General features: G+C 38.8%; 1 protein-coding gene across 5 annotated transcripts in view; it reads right to left on the bottom strand.

Moving 5' to 3' along the window:
- Window positions 1-17,352, bottom strand: part of CNTN4 (contactin 4) — a 632,904-nt gene that overhangs the window by 360,824 nt on the left and 254,728 nt on the right. The window contains exon 1 of one of the 5 annotated variants that reach the window (XM_074957518.1): window positions 7,707-7,725. The exons of the other annotated variants lie outside the window; for them this stretch is intronic. The gene's annotated coding sequence lies outside the window, so the exon portion shown is untranslated. Of the gene's footprint in view, window positions 1-7,706; window positions 7,726-17,352 lie in introns of those variants that run through there. 5 annotated transcript variants of the gene reach the window in all.

The raw sequence follows: 17,352 nt of genomic DNA, 5'->3' as shown, positions 1-17,352 counted from the left end.
TGCCTTCTCTCTTACAAGTGCTCACGCACTTAAATGATGATGGCCAAATAAATATCAGGGTAGTCAGATTACACTTCAGCAGACGTGCCTAGAGAGGCAGCAAACATTTATTTATAGCTGGTTGGGCATGTTTACCTCTGTGTTTGAACAGCAACTGGAACAATGGGATCTCAATCCTGACCATGGTCACTGTGTGTGTTACCACAATACCAGTATTAAATAAAGAAGAAGAGAGGTAAACTGCTTTCCCCCTTTTGCTGTCAAATATGCTGTCGATGATCTCCCTGAAAATTTGTCTGCTGTTTCTGATCACTTTTGCCACTTTTGATGCAGCTAAAGAACATGGGACTTGCCAGCTGTTTTGTTAAAGATGAGTTTGGCTTGGCATCTCTTCCACTCACACCTGACCCTTATTTGTTTTTATTGTATCAGTATAATTCAGAAGGGTCACCTTTCTTCTCTTCAAGTTGATGACTGGAATTCTACTTGGCTCCCCTCATCAATGGCCAAAGAATACAAAATTTCAGGGGGGCCTGAACTGCAAATGTGGCATACTTCATCAAAGCTGACAATGCAGTATGCATAATGGAGTAGGCTGCTTTGCAAACCATCGTCACCAATGCTGTCATGTAACTCTAGCTTCTGACGTTGCATTGCCAAGACTTTCAACAAGATTGTAGAACTGCTGATGTTCTCCACCACAAAACTCAAAGCATGCCACCGCTACTTCAGAAGAAGAAAATCGGTCCAAGAAAGTGTTTCATTTACTTTCCTGGTTCTTGATGTCTTCACTACTTTGCAATATTTCATAGCTTTATGGGAAGGGTATTATGGGGGATCCAGACAGAGATCAATAGCTCATCGTATCTTCTATTTGATCTATATTCCCCAGTGAATACACCTTGTCTGCATCAGCTTGTTTCCTATTTTTTTGAGCAAAACATCTTTTTCCCCCCTCTTGAGTTCTATACCTCTGCAGAAGATGGCATTCCAAATAAATTAAAGAGAATGCCACCATTTTAATTAATTCTCACACTTGATGCCTTTGGGAAAGGCCATAATTATCACAGAGGATAACCAGTTATGCCTACAATTAAAAGACTTTAAAATATTAAAAGCAAGATAGACACTTGTTTACAAGAATTAGTATTTATGCACAGAAAATATTTCCAATCCATAAAAAATAGTTTATAATGCTCCAGGGTGATCAATTTTTATGTTCATACAATTAAAACTGGACAGCTCAACATGCCCAGACACTGTATTTTGCAATGTTTTCCTGTAAAATTGATTGACTTGACAATAAAATATAAATAAACTTAAACTAGTCTATCAATATTATATTCATTAATTACTGTCAACATCAAAAGGCTTTTTAGGCACCTCCCAAAATAAGGTGGTGGTATAATCTCTTCCCAAACTATATACCATATGACATATGAGGGGACTAATGATATGGCGGGAAGGAAGATGGGATAACAACAGTAAGATCACTTGATTATTCTGCACAGGCTACACATGGCTGGAGATAGTAAAAAGGATGTTTTCTGCTGTCATGTTTTAAACATTGTTACTGAATATCACAACATATCAATCTAGATGGATAGAAAGCTGTTTTGCATAAAAGAACTGGCCACTTCTTGGACCTTGTGATGCCATATGCTGGGTACGACTAGCAGGCTTACCAAAGCATCTCTTTGGGAGGTGGGGAGAGCGTTCAGGAAGTCTCCAAAAGGCTAAAACTCCTATCGGCCCAGCCATCTAGATTCTAATGTGGCCGGGACCACTGTATTTTGAGCACTGCCAAGGAGTTAAAAGATGGTAATGCACTCTCTCTCTCTTCTCTGCCTCCAAGAACCAGGCTTTGGGAGGGGGCGGGGGGTGAAAATAAAAAGGAATCTAGCTCTAATTCTTTTATTCTTGTTAGGGTAAATCATACCCTCTCTTCTACATAGGAAAGCTAGAAGGGACTGGCTTGCCCTTACCAGAAAGTATTTCACACTAGGAGACCTCTCATGCTATCTTCCACTTTCTCTGATATAGGAATCAGGGTGGATGAGTCTTAGCCTAACAAGGAGAAGAGTCACCATCACAATTTCCAGTAGATCCAGAAGTAATCATTGACTGGCTAGTAAAGGGGGGAAAAGAGGTGAGGGATTACATCTTGGAGGAGAGCGGCCCCGTGACACCACAGTCTACTAATACGGGATTAGGGTTGTGAAAGTACCATCTCTCATTACAGCATTCTACTTTAACTGTGGGATGTAGCAATTGAATCTGCATGGTGTCTGGTGCCCTGTATGCTAGGCCAATGGGGAACTGGGGTCTTGTACACCACAAAGGCAAATGGGTTTAATTATAGTGAGTTGAAGATCACTATTTCACTACTGCATTTGTCTACTTAAGTCATGAAACATTCTGTAAAGGAAAACAAGGGCAACGGGGAGGTACAGAAGGAACAACTGGAACTGTCTCTTTATGGTAGAATGAGATAAGGGAAAGAAGCAGAGGGGCACTAAAAGTTTTGGTCACAAGCACTTCCTGCTGCTGTGCATCATCAAACAGACAGATCTTCCAGTCTGGATTAGTGGAGCTGAGGGTGCTGAAAAAGTATCATTTAAACTTTGTTTAATGTTAGATTCCAGTTATTTTATTTTTTTTTGTGTATGTCATTGTAGCATTACTCATCAGGAACAATATATATAGGAAACCATTCAAACAAAGCACTCTGCTTATTTATGGTCTTCTATGATCCTGCTGAGTTGCCTACAGTAAATATGAGAGGTCAAGAATGACATTAATTACTGAACTTCAGCAAATGCTTCCACAAAACATCATAACTACCTACTGAAAGGATATTCTGCATAAGTGGAAAATCATACTGGAGGACTCACAAAATGGAACTTAGTTTGGCAATAAAATGGGGGGGAAATCATCCTATGCAGTTTTAAACTAGAAAGAATCAGCCTGTGGAGGGGAATATTTTCTCTCTTACCTCTTTAATGACTTCCTAAATGAATGACAATTGTCAAAGAATAAAATAAAATAAAAATCCCTTTATTTCAAATTAACAGTTTCCAGGTAGACTATCAGCAAACCTTGAACAGCTGATGTAGGTAAAGAGTTTCTTCATTTTATCAATAAATAAATAAAAATCAGGAAACAACTACATTTCATTGCATAACCAAAGACAAAAAAATAATTTGCAAAACCAAAACAAGGCTGTATGCCAAATGAAAGCTAATGCAAGTCAGCAAGTCTCTATAGGGCAATGCTAAGATGAATGATTCGGCCTCTTTTGTATTATTTATCATGCCTTTTTATCTATGAATTCTAAACTATCCATTACCAGAAATGGTACCTACCCTCAATTTAAATAATATTATGACAGTCAGTTGTTTCTCTCATTCCTAAAAGCCACTTCAACTGAGGCTGATGTTAATGCACTAATACCAAAGTTAGGATTTGTGCTAGCTCCCAGCTATTGTTTCATTGTGTATGGTATGGAATTTCTTTGCTCGCTTTTTCCAGCAAACAAGAACTTGAATGGTTAATTGTTAAGCCTGTGCATTTTAGAGAATTACTGATTGCTGTATTTGAAGTGTAAGTGATTGTAAAATATGCTGTGGCTAATGCCCAGAAAGCCAACTTGGTATCAGGGATAATTATGGACAGTTTAATTGCTTTTGGTGTTTTAATTGGCAAAGTACATTGACAACGGGAGGCCGAATGAAACTGAAAGGATTGGCTAGCCCATGTAGGTGTCCAAATTTGCTAGTGGTGAGCTGATCTTATGTACTGGGGGTACAGCCTTCAAGGACCCAAGCATTCCTAGGACAAAGGAGACCTAATTATTTTTCAGAGAAAACTATTACTGCCCCGTGTATGTATTTAGCTCTTGCTTTTGAAAAATAATTTTGCTTGCCTGCCACAAGGGTCTTACAAATACTATGTTTATTTCAGTTATATACATTATGCAGAGACAGACTCAGCCCATCTCCTGCAAGCCTAACTTTCTTTTGGGGAGTTTCTTTTTGCCTCAGCCTGGAAAGATGCTCAAACCATGAGTTTGAGCCTCAACTGAGCTAAGATGCAGAAGAGCCAAAATCAGTGGTCTTTATGCTTCCTAAATTTCCACTGACTAAGGATTACAGGATTTGACCAACGAAGCAAGCCCAGCCAGCAGATGCGGTGAAGTAGTCTTCACTACTTGTGTAAGTCTGCTCCAGTGTTTGCAACAACTCAGTAAACCCCACTTCACAAATATTATTAGTGACATTTCATGCTCGTTAAATGTGTCAGATTGACAGATATGAAAACTTAAATCCTCTATTTACCCCCAGAGCAGAAGGCAACTGGGCAAGCTTCCTTCATTCTATCCTGTAAATCTGCCTTAATCCTGCCTGCTGAATTCCCCTCCAGTGGCTCTAGGGTAGTTCTCCTTTTTAATGCACAAAAAAATTGAACCATTTTCCTCTCTGCAGTTCCTCATTGCAGTTCCTCTCTGCAGTTACCTCCTTGTTCTGTAACTTTCATGCACCACACTGACCGGCTGTCTGTCTGCCTGTCATCTACCATAGACCCATTATACACGTTATTTAGTCTCTTCTGTTATAATTTACTACATTGTGATAGGCACATGTAGGATCCATGGATCTTGAAAGGTGTGTTGTGAGGGGTGTTGATCACTGTAGCAGTGGGGATATCATAAAATCAAAAGGGCAGGCCTGGAAGGGACTTCAATAGATCATCTAGTCCAGTGGTTCTCAGACTTTTTGTACTGGTGAACCTTTCACAGAGTAAGCCTCTGAGTGCGACCCCCCCCCTTATAAATATATAAAAAAGTGTTTTTAATGTAACACCATTATAAATGCTGGAGGCAAAGCGAGGTTTGGGGTGGAGCCTGACAGCTCACGACCCCCTGAGGGGTCCTGACCCCCAATTTGAGAACCCCGATCTAGTCCATTCCCAGCACTCAAGGCAGGAATAAGGGCATGTCTACAAGTACAGTGCATTTATCAACATCTACTATTTGTTTCCCGGTCACCCAGTTTTTGGGTGCTTCCCAAGATAGAGTCCCTTATCCTGCAAGTATCACCTACATTCTTTATTCCTAGATACACACATTTACATTTAGACATATTAAAATGCATATTGTTTGCTAAGTGATCTAGATCAGTAGTTCTCAACCTGGGGTATGCATACTCCTGGGTGTACGCAGAGGTCTTCTAGGGGGTACATCAACTTATCTAGATATTTGCCTAGTTTTACATCAGGCTATGTGAAAAGTGAAGTCAGTACAAACTAAAATGTCATATAATGACCTGTTTATGCTGCTCTACATACTACACACTGAAATGTAAGTACAATATTTATATTCCAATTGATTTATTTTATAATGTTATGATAAAAATGACAATAGTCATTTTTCAGTAATAGTGTGCTGTGACACTTGTATTTTTATGTCAGATTTTGTAAGCAAATAGCTTTAAATGTCATGAAACTTGGGGTACGCAAGACAAATCAAACTCCTGAAAGGGGTACAGTAGTCTGGAAAGATTCAGAGCCACTGATCTAGATCACTTTGAAACAGTGACCTGTCCTCTTCATTATTTACCCCAATCTTTGTGTCATCTGCAAAATTTATCAGTGATGATTTTATTGGTAAAAATGTTAAATAATGTAGGGCCAAGAACTGATCCCTGAAGGACACCACTGGAAACAGTCCCACTTGATGATTCCCCGTTTACAATTACATTCTGAGACCTATCAGTTAGCCAGTTTATAATCAATGTAATTTGTGCCATGTTAATTTTATATCATTCTGTTTATTAATCAAAATGTTGTGTGATACTAAGTCAAATACCCTATAGAAGTGTAAGTATATTATGTCAATACTATCACCTTTATCAATCAAACTTCTAATCTCATCAAAAAAAAGATATCAGGTTAGTTTGACAGGATCTATTTTCCACAAAACCATGTTGATTTGCATTATTACATTACCGTCCTCTATTCTTTATTTATCAAGTCCCATATTAGCTGTTCCATTATCTTGCCTGGGATCTATGTCACGGTAATAGGCCTATAATCATTTAACCTTTTAAAATATGCATATTCACTTTCTTCCAGTCTTCTGAAACTTCTACAGTGCTCCAAGACTTATTGAAAATCAATATTAATGGTCCAGAAAGCCAACTCTTTTAAAACTCTTGGATGCAAGTTATCCGACCATGCTGATTTAAAAATCTCTGACATTAGTAGTTTCTGTGTAACATCCTCCAGAGATACTAATGGAATGGAAAGAGTGTTACACCATATGGTGAGACTGCATCATCTGTTGTGTAATCTATAGAAACCTATTCAACTTAATTAAAATGTGACTATCTTAAAGGCTGTTCAATTCTATATTAATTTCTGTAACTGCTTTTGAGCTCATTTAATCTGTTATGGGTAGTGTATTTGTTTTAAGGATGTCTGGTTCATAGGCATATTTCCCTTATTTCTGGCAATTTGTTTTTAAGAATGCCTCCATTCTTCTTGGCATGTTTTGTAAAGTATTTCTTATGAAAGGGAACCATAGGGCAAAAAGGGGGGAGGGAAGAGAGGGAGATTCAAAGAAGAGAGCAGTGGTGGCTGGGAGCCAGATAATTTGATGTGGCAGCTGTCTTCAATTCACCATTTTGTTTGTCCTGTGAGAGGGAATCAAAACAGTGCAGCAAATGGCATTTTCATAAATTCTCTCTCTTGCTCTCACACTCACACCCCACTACAGTAAACGAATATTGTATTATACTTGTGAGTTGTGAAAGGAGAAGAGTAAAAGCCTAGATACGGGCAAGCCTCCAACACCGAGGCACACAAAAGTGCATAAAGGAAATAATTAAAGGGGACTGCAATGGTGCTGGTGTTTCACCCTCCTAACAGTGGTTAAAATTCCACAGTGAATTTATTTGCTTTCATTTTGGCGCAGTAAAAGCCCATTTATATGTAGCTGGCATGTTAGTTCTGCATGTGTCTGTGTGGCAAAAGTGATTTTCCTTCTGTTCAATTTCTCCACTAAGGAAACCCAACTCATAGAATCATAGAATATTAGGGTTGGGAGAGACCTCAGGAGGTCATCTAGTCCAATCTCCTGCTCAAAGCCGGGCCACCACCACCTAAATCACAACTGGTCACATAGACATAAATGTGTGATGAACTGAACCCTTAATTTAAAATTTGGTGCAAATTTAAGTCTTTTTTTCTACAAGGAAAAAAAAAAACCAAGCAAAATCCTTCCATGCGTATTTTCATTGGCTCAACATTTCTAATGTTAAAAGCTCTACCATTTTGAAAAGTTTATGGTTAAGTTTGTGTTTATTTTTGCATGAGTTAATGGCTGGGGTGCATGTGGTTTCACAATGATGAATTGCTCATGGAAATTAATCTGAATATTAAAAATGTGAATGCTTTACAGAGATTGTTAAAAGTAAATAAGACTGATATGGGCAAAATGAGCCGTTACCATCATCCTTTTTAATATGCGTATATATAAATATAGCTATGAAATAACTAGTTCAAACCTCAGTAAATCTCTTGGAAACAATCTCCTGAGCACAGTAACTATTTCAAAATGTTTAGTATTGCAGAACAGTACTTCCTAGGACAAATACCCTGAGTTGTAAGAATGTTAATATGAAAATATAGTTACCATATCTTTTTACCTGCTTATTGTTAATAGTAGTCCTCACATAGAGGCTGGGGCCTTCCATCTTTTTTAAATCCACAGGATGAGGTAACAATGAGTTTTGTGTTCTGGGGGATTGATATTTCTTCGTATTCTCAACAGTCTGATGAGAATAAGAGGGTGAAATGAATTAAATGCTTCCATGTTGATGTCTCATGATGGTTTGGTTAAAGGCAATTTTTCTCATTAAACCCAGACATTGTTTTGCCTGACATCCAGCCCTCTATTCCTAAGAATCAGACAAATCTCAACCTTCCCTGCTTATTATCTCCTTGATGCTAGGATAACCTTCATAGTCAACTTCTCAGAAAATAGAATTATTCTCCCTTTATATAAAGAAAAAACGTGTGATAATAGCCATTCCCCAGAGATGTGGGTATGTTAGTGGGAGACTATAGTACCCAGGAGAGATGCCTGGTTTGACGGCCTTGTATGTTGCAATGCGTAGTCAGAGAGAATGGGATCTATCGAAGAGTACAGGCCTCACCATTCTGTCTCATCCACATGCTTTAACCTCTGGACAGCACATATCCAGTGGCACAAAGGCCCTCTATCCCATTATCAGTCACCTGTGTCATTCAGTCCCTCCGCTTGATTCAGGACTCTTACATTCAAATGGCTTCTGTTGATCATGGAATCATAGAAGTTAGAGATGGAGACAGCATGTTAGGTGGACTACGTCAAATGCCTAGAGATGAGTTGGTTGAATTAGATGGTCTTATGCATCTCTTACTTCGAAAAGCCTATGAATTTCGGAATATTGTGTCCTGAGAAAAAAATCCTATGATAAACACACTAACTGCGATCGGCTACTTTTGCTGTTGTTTTTAAATCCTAGGAGTTAGTAAACATATTAGTCAGTAAAACATCCAGCTAAGTGTATCGTTTACCTTCTCCCCTTTAGTGTGTATTGGGGCATCTCTGCCAATGCAGGATTGTTCCCTACAGTCTGTTTTCTAGTGTTTAGCCAATTTCATTTAAAATGTTCAAGTAAAGAGCCTTCCACTACATCCCTAGGGAGAATATTCTACAGTCCAATACATCTCATGCTCAATACATTTCTTCAGCTTAAATGTTATCTTGATTATTTTTTCACCTTTCACTTCTAGTTACACAACTTTTTGTACAACTTTAATTAGATCCTTTCCCTCGTTGGAGCTTTTCCCTTCAGCTATTCTTGTTCTTTACACTCTTGATTTTCAGAGGAACTGCAGAGCCAACTCTATTGTCAGTTACACCTGTGAAATCCTGGAAAACCATGGGGTTCCACAGGTGTAGTTAAGGGCAGAATTTGTCCTGCAGATTCTTTATTGCTGTTGGAGATGTACAAGCCAGAAAGAGCACAGCGTGACTTTCAGATCTCATAGAGAGCCAGCAGTTGGAGAAAAGAAAAACATCTTTTTACTTGTAAACTGAACTTACTGAGATGCAATAAGCCTGGAACTCCACATTGTCCCTTTTGCTACCTCTTTTTAGAGCAGAACCATACTCTGATATTACATTTTTAGAAGTGTAGCTATTTGAAGAGCTTACAAAGCTGCTTTGCAACCGCCTTAGTTTGGAAAGACCTTTTACTTATCGTTAAAGACTGCAAAGGAAAGAATTTCATTTCCCCACATTTTGATCTGCTTGTGCTTACTGAATTCAGTGGCATTCCCCAGTGATGGAAAGGATCTTTGTGTGTACTACAGACATCTTGAAGCTATCACATCTCTGATGCAAATGTTGATGCTTTAAGGATGATGGTAGCAAAACAGGCTAAACATCATTAAAACATGGACATTAACTGAAGATGGAGTGGAAGGCTGAATTCTTAGCTGTGCCCAGCTCACATTTGGAGCATCTGAGGAATGGGGAAAGTGGCTGTTCATCACCTTCCTGCCTTCCATGATCCACGGGCTGTTGGGGGCCAAGATGTCTATCAGCATAACTTACAGCAGCCAAAGGGTTTCTCCAAGATACACCAGAGGCACTGGTCCCATAGCTATAATCAAGGACTGGGAGCAGTGCTGTTCATTTTAGCCCTACGTATCCCTCCCCCAACCATGCCTCCTAGCCTGCCTCTCTCTGTCCCGTACACACAAAGATCTTATCTTTCTTTGGAACCTGTTCATTAAGTATGCTTGAATCTTTGTTGTTTTAGTTACCTGGTGCCCGGGCAACTGGTACATCTTTTGACCTATCGTGACAGGCGTGATAAGGAAATAATAACCATTAATTTGCAATAGCTAAATTCTGCCTATAAGAGAACAAAGTGGTAGTGATTCACTGTACATTCTTAAAACTGTCTGAGGACAACTACAGGATGGAACGTGTGATATTACTAGAATGTCAAACTTACAAGACAGCTCAAATACATGAGTTGTGGTTTGAGGTGAGAGCTTCCATCCTGAAGGTATTGGATATCAGATTAAAAAGTGGTGTTACTTCAGAAACAAAATGCAGTGTTATGTACAATGGAGACAGCTGAAGAGTACAAGGCTTCCTGCCAGGTCCCTCAGAACAGGAAACACTTGTAAGTAATAGAGATGTCTCTTGCTTCCCAGGAAGATTTCACAGACCCTCTGAGTCCTTTACTGTGGGCCCGTACTTTTCTATTAGTTTAAAAATAACCCATCAAAATGACAACATTTTGCACTTCTAAAGCACCTTTCATCAAAGATTCTCAAAGTGGTTTCTGCTCATTAAGTCACAGACTACTCTATAAATATCAGTGTCCCTGCTAGCTGGGGAAACAGAGCCTCAGAAAAGTTGCTCTTCTGACACAGTGAGTCAGTGATATGGGCAGGAACATACCCCAGAACTCCCGATTCATATGCTTTGCTTTAACCACTGGGACGTGTTTTCTCATGATCTATCCAGCACCATTGATATGTATCGCGCTTTACCATCAAGTATACAGACAAGGTCTCTGACCCCATGTAAACCTGTCCACCACTTAAGTCCTATTTTCAGGTCTTTAGAGGGACACAGAGGCATCAGGCTCTCTGTACAGGCTTCAATTTCACCCCGTTCAAACACTGCTAGGGAAGTAATATTCTAATACAGAGAGCTACTGATGTCAATTGGGTTTTAGGACCACTGTGGGGACAGAAACAATTTGTATTGTGTTAGGAATATACTAATGGCTACTTGAAGGACACGTATAGGAAGGATAAACATGATAGACTACAGAGAGAGAGAGAGAGAGAGAGATTACAGAAAGGGAGATATACTTAAGGAGCACAAAAAGTTTGGAAGGTGTGTAGTAGGACCTGTGACATCAAAGGACACTGAAGATTGTGGAGAGGCATCGAGAAGAGGAAGAAATACTAGCAGTTTTCCATTGATGAAAGGAGGCATTGGTCTAAAAAAAAGAATAATTAAGAATATATATAAAAAATAGGATTGGAGTACAGATGAAGTATTAGTTGTGGTGAAGAGTATTTAAAATCAGAATGACATGTTGAGAATGCACAAAGCCAAGCACAAAAACCTTGAGCAAAAGCTGACGGGGATGATGAGATGAAACAAGCAGAAACACATTGGTGCACTTTCTTTGCTACCGCATAAATCCAGCACAGCAGGAAAAGCAGCAAGAAGGGTCTGCATTATTTCACTGTATGAAAGTAACCCAAACAATCGCTGCTGTATGAGTCAGACAGTCACAACATAATCGGCATCGCAGGTAACAAAAGTACTATGAGTAGAGAGATGTATATGGCACCTCGATTAATACATTACCTAAAAATGTAGAATGTTATCAGAGTTTTTATACATCAGCAGTGGTAGCCATGCTCAAGTAACCTTAACAAAGGGCATTTTATCAGGAAAAATGTGTTAAAGAGGAGGATAGGGATGAATGAAGAGTATCAGACTGGTTTTGCATTTTTGTTTAAGCTGAAAAAGTGCATATGTTCATAATGTTGCACAACCCAGGCACTCTAATTCATATTAATTGTCAAATTTGCCTAATGAATCAATTCCTATTTAATTACATTTAAAGTGCGTGCCCTTTTAAAAATTGCATACCACTTTCCCACCCTGTTTGTCCTGTTACGCTGCTTATCAGTTCAGGCCCCAGTGAGACTAACCATGTGCTTAAAGTTAGGCAAATGGATAAAAACTGGCAGGGTGAAGGCCTTAGATTGTAACTTCTTTGGGTTTGGTTTTTGCCCACCTAGCACAGTGGAACCCCTTCTTGATTATGGCCTTTAGTAGCAACAATACAAATAAATACTAATATAAGAAAAGATGCAGAGACTATAACCCACCTGTAGTGGAACCATCCACAGTTAAATCCTGGTCCACAAAAATTGGATTTAAGTGAGGGAAAATGACCTAGGTGGAAGTTTATGCTGCAAATAAATACAGATGGGATAAAGACCAAAAAGACAATATCCATGTGTTATCAGATCCAAACTCCTGAGCTTTGTAATTTGGCATTATTTGTACATTTAAGGACACGGCAATGGCCTCTGTACTAAATTTAGTTTCGTGTGGTATGATGCCAGCCCACAAAAAAGGGGAGCTTCCACGAATGACACATATATATGTTTGTCTTGGTCAATTTTCATAAAAGAGGAGAATGGCCATACCAACGAGTAGGTGAAGTTAAATTGTTTGGGTAAGAGAACACAACAGAAACAAATGCCTATTTAAAATGTGATATGTTATTACAATACTGTGCCACACATCATACATGGCATGAATAATTATCTTTTCTTATACAACGCTGTGTCTTAAATGAATAGTGCCATTGCACAGTTTAGGTAACTTGCAAAAACCAACACTCATGCACATGTTATGCATACGCCACATCACAAAATTCTGCAACCCCTGCTGCATGAAGTGGTCATACATGCCAGACAGGTATCTTGAATTGCCAGACTATAACATTCAATGTCTGACAGTATCCCGGTAGACTCAAACTGAAATACTGGTAGGACACTATAGTGCTGTTGTGACAAGTACCCTGTAAAGTTTTTACAGTCCTAGGTACTCAATAATTTTGTGCCTAGAATATTATGCAACTCCACATACCACACTATTTGTGACATTTTTGCTAAATGTCTTGGATCGCGGAACAAGTTTTTAGATTTAAAAAAAAGAAAGGAAAAAATCATAGTTTAATCTGTAATTTTTGTGCCTATTGTTATAAGCAACCTCCTAAACTTACTATAACTGAACAAGATCAGAGAGGGAAACATTGTTCTCTCCTTCCCCCCCCCCCACTCAAGTTTGCTTACTTTGTGCATTTGAACAGTAAAAAGTCCATTCCATTGTTCTGAGGATGGTCAGTTACACTTCCTGTCTCATGTACTAGCATGATATCACTCACTATTCTGGTGCAGTCTCATGCACTGCTCATTTGTACAGGCCCTGCAAGAAGATGTTTTAGTAATTACAGCAGGAGCAACAATAAAACTGAAATAAGAGCTGTCATAAATATAAAGGGAAGGGTAAACCCCTTTAAAATCCCTCCTGGCCAAAGGAAAAATCCTCTTACCTGTAAAGGGTTAAGAAGCTAAAGGTAACCTCGCTGGCACCTGACCAAAATGACCAATGAGGAGACAAGATACTTTCAAAAGCTGGGAGGAGGGAGAAAAACAAAGGGTCTGTGTCTGTCTGTATGCTGCTTTTGCCGGGGACAGAACAGGAATGGAGAACTTTTAGTAAGTAATCTAGCTAGGTATGTGTTAGATTATGATTTCTTTAAATGGGTGAGAAAAGAGCTGTGCTGAATAGAATGACTATCCCTGTCTGTGTGTCTTTTTTGCAACTTAAGGATTTGCCTAAAGGGATTCTCTATGTTTTGAATCTAATTACCCTGTAAGGTTTCTACCATCCTGATTTTACAGAGGTGATTCCTTTACTTCTATTAAAAGTCTTCTTGTAAGAAAACTGAATGCTTTTTCATTGTTCTAAGATCCAAGGGTTTGGTCTGTGGTCACCTATGCAAATTGGTGAGGATTTTTACTAAACCTTCCCCAGGAAGTGGAGTGCAAGGGTTGGGAGGATTTTGGGGGGAAAGACGTGTCCAAACCACGTTTCCCAGTAAACCCAGATAAAGTTTGGTGGTGGCAGTGGAAATCCAAGGGTAAAATAATTTTGTACCTTGGGGAAGTTTTAACCTAAGTGGTAAAAGTAAGCTTAGGAGGTTTTCATGCAGGTCCCCACATCTGTACCCTAGAGTTCAGAGTGGGGAAGGAACCTTGACAAGAGCGTACAACAAGGACAAGATAGGGAGTCTGGTAGGTCTTCATGTGTTTTGTTCTAGGGCCCACCCAAAACCTTTATAAAAATAATGAAACACTATTTAGAGAGTGTCCTCTCAGAAATAAGTTCTTTTTATTTAAAAAAAAAAGTTTAAAAATACTCCAGTTGGCAGTGTCCCTTCATATATTAAGATTCTCGTCTTTCAACACACACAGAAATGTGCTTTAGATAGCAGTGGTCCAGGTTAGAAAGATGATTGGATTACTTTCAAGCAAGAAAATTATTAAGAAAGGCCTATTGTGTTCTTTGTGGCCAGGAAGAGGAAGCTTGAATGAAAACAGCCAGCACAAAGAACAGACAAATGGAAGCAAGGAAACGGTTGATAAGAATATGAAGACCTGGAAGAAAAAATATATACAAGAAAGGGTAGACAACAGAAAAAGTATATATTAAAAAACAGATTTTAAAAACAAGCATAGCAGAAAGGATAACAAAAGCAAGAAAAGTTCCCCAAAACAAAGAGAAAAGAACAGAGAATAAAAGAACACAGGAAAAAGGCAACTGACAAAAAAATCCCGAAAAAGCAAGACAGTAAAAAGAGACTATTTATGCTTATGAATGCAGGTGAAACTAAGACCTGTTCAAGTCAGAACAGATGTGTCTGGTGTGAGTCTATCAGTAGGATGACCAGATGTCCCGATTTTATAGGGACAGTCCCGATTTTTGGGGCTTTTTCTTATATAGGCTCCTTTTAGCCCCCACCCCGTCCCAATTTTTCACATTTGCTGTCTAGTCACCCTACTCTGTAAGTAGAACCTCTACTTTACTGACTCTCTACACTACATCTTGATTATAGTTCTCAAGAGGAAGTGTGGTTGGCTATGGGCTATGGTAGTGTAGATGGAAATGTTTGTTGTGAGGAGAATATATCGCAGTGCAGTATTTGACAAAATAGTAAACCTGCCTACACAGAGCCATCCATTAAGCTTTGTAGACAGATTTCTGTTTTTTAAAAAATTTGTTATAAGGTTAATTTTCAAAGTGTAGTGTTGACTTCTTTTTGCTGAAATTTCTTTGTTATTAATTGGAGTTACATGGCTAACAGCACATGATGCTTTGATAGGGTGACCGGATGTCCCATTTTTAAAGGGACAGCCCCGTTTTTTGGGACTTTTTCTTATATAGGCTCCTATTACCCCCCACCCCCGTCCCATTTTTTCACAGTTGCTATTTGGTCACCCTATGCTTTGATAATTTAGCTCTATGTTTAGAAATAAAGATATGGAGGACATGTCATCTCAGCTTCAAATGCTCTTGAATACAGAGGTGGGTTTACTTCTTCTGATAGACTTCACAAAACAATGAGGGCATTTTCAGGTTCACAGGAGCTTTCAAAATCTGCAGTCCTACCATATTTTATGGCCTGATCCTATTCTCACTGAGGTCAATGAGGATTTTGCCAATGGATTTCACTGGAAAAGTCCCATTTACTAAAACGGGAGCTGGATCAGGCTGTAGGAGACTAGATGAAGATTAAATCACTGGACATGTCATACGTAACAAAATGACCTTTGATCTAGTGGATTATCTTGTCTACATGATAACCAAAATACATGACAGCTTTCAACACATCCAAACAACTTGATTAACTATATCACTGAAAAAGGTTTGCAGGGAATTCAGCATTTAAAAATCATAACATTGTCACCAGAAAGTTTTGGTTCAGAACAAATGTAAAGGGGAAAGGTACAACAGATGGATCATCAGTGTTTCTCATTGTAATGGGGTTCACACTGGCCCCTCCAGATTCGGCCCCTGGGCCCTTCTCCTCCGTGAATCAGGGACCTTTCAGTCTGGTGCAACACCCATATTCTTTATCCGTGATCAGTTTCCCACCACCAGTTTCCAACTATATACAGGCTTTACAACTGCTTGGCCTACCACAGGCCTGGCCAGCAACAGACTAGGAGGCTCCTACTCCCTCTGAGCCCGGCCTCCCACTCTTAGTCTCCACCCCTCTTTCCCTCACTTCCTGACAGCCTTAGAGCTCCTGCTAATGAGGCTGGCAGGTGTGGTCAGCTAATCAGGCAAACATAGGGCGGTTCACCCTGCCCCAATCCATTCTCCCTGATTGGGGCTAGAGTGGCAGGAGCTGATTAAGGGCTTCTGTAGCAGCACCCTGCCACACTCATATAATATATATATATATAAGTTTTTGTTGTTGCAGTTTCCTAATACAATGAACTTTTTGGTATTTTTAATATGCCTGTAATAAATGATACAGAACAAAATATAAAGATCACCAGTGATTTGAGTCTTAAAACAGGAAAGATTGGCATTTAGTCCAAATGTCAAGGTTAAAATTAGACAGCGACTAAGTACTTTGGCACCTTTAAATGAGGTGTCAGATGATTTAGTGATTGGTAATGGGATATGGATGTTTTAATTTTAGGAAAATCTGCAGTAGCTGAGTAACACAATAGATCTTTTTATGGAGTGTTGAACTAATAACCTGTAAACAATGGAATATGTATAACATATGATAATTCTGCTGACACTATGGTTCATGACATAAATAATTATTGATATAACTGAAGCATGATAATCAGTTTAAAATATTAGATTTAAATAATATTCATTTAAAATAAACATGTCAAAATCATGTATTACTAATTGAAATATGTATACAAACGAGAAGTTAGTTGTGGCATAAAACAACATACATTAGAATTAGTTTATGTACCAGGTATTTAAAAATACTATAACTAGATAAGAGAGAAAGGCAATATCCACTGTAGTTACCACTTAGTATTATTTTTATTAATTATTTGTACTGCAGTAGTAAGTAGGAGCCCCAGTCTTGGTCCATGGCACTGTGCAAATTCATTGCAAAAAAGACTGTCCCAGCCCCCAAAGAAATTACAATCTAAAAGTAAGGCATGAGACAAGAAGCAAGTACAGAAAGATAAACGAGGGAGCACAAGGAAACAATGAGACAATAGTCCGATGTTTCAAACAAGGGGAAAAAAATCAAACTGAAGGCTGTCAAATCATTCTTTAGACCATAATTTTGTGCTTTTTGCCCTTCCCACACCCTTAACCTCTTAAGAACAGTGTCAGTCTTAACTTTGAATTCCCTATTTTTTGTTATTTTGTGTAAAATGACCTTAACTTTTTAAATATATACTACATTGGGCTTGATCCTACATTCCTTGTGCACCCAAAATTTCCACTGACTTGAAAAGGTGGTTTGAAACAGGGTCAGAGATGTCTCTTTTTCTATCCTTGCACATGTACCTTCCATGAATATCAACTGGAGTTATAACAGTGCTTGTGAAAAAAATCAACTCCATGATGTTTGTCTGCAGTAATTTTTTATGGTCCAGAGAAACATTACTATTGATCAGAATTTCCACTTTAGAGAT

The sequence above is a fragment of the Natator depressus genome, chromosome 7 (assembly GCF_965152275.1).
Source record: "Natator depressus isolate rNatDep1 chromosome 7, rNatDep2.hap1, whole genome shotgun sequence".
Taxonomy (NCBI): Eukaryota; Metazoa; Chordata; order Testudines; family Cheloniidae; genus Natator; species Natator depressus.
The sequence above is the reverse complement of the archived record's forward strand: the minus strand, read 5'-3'. Positions and strand labels throughout refer to the sequence as shown.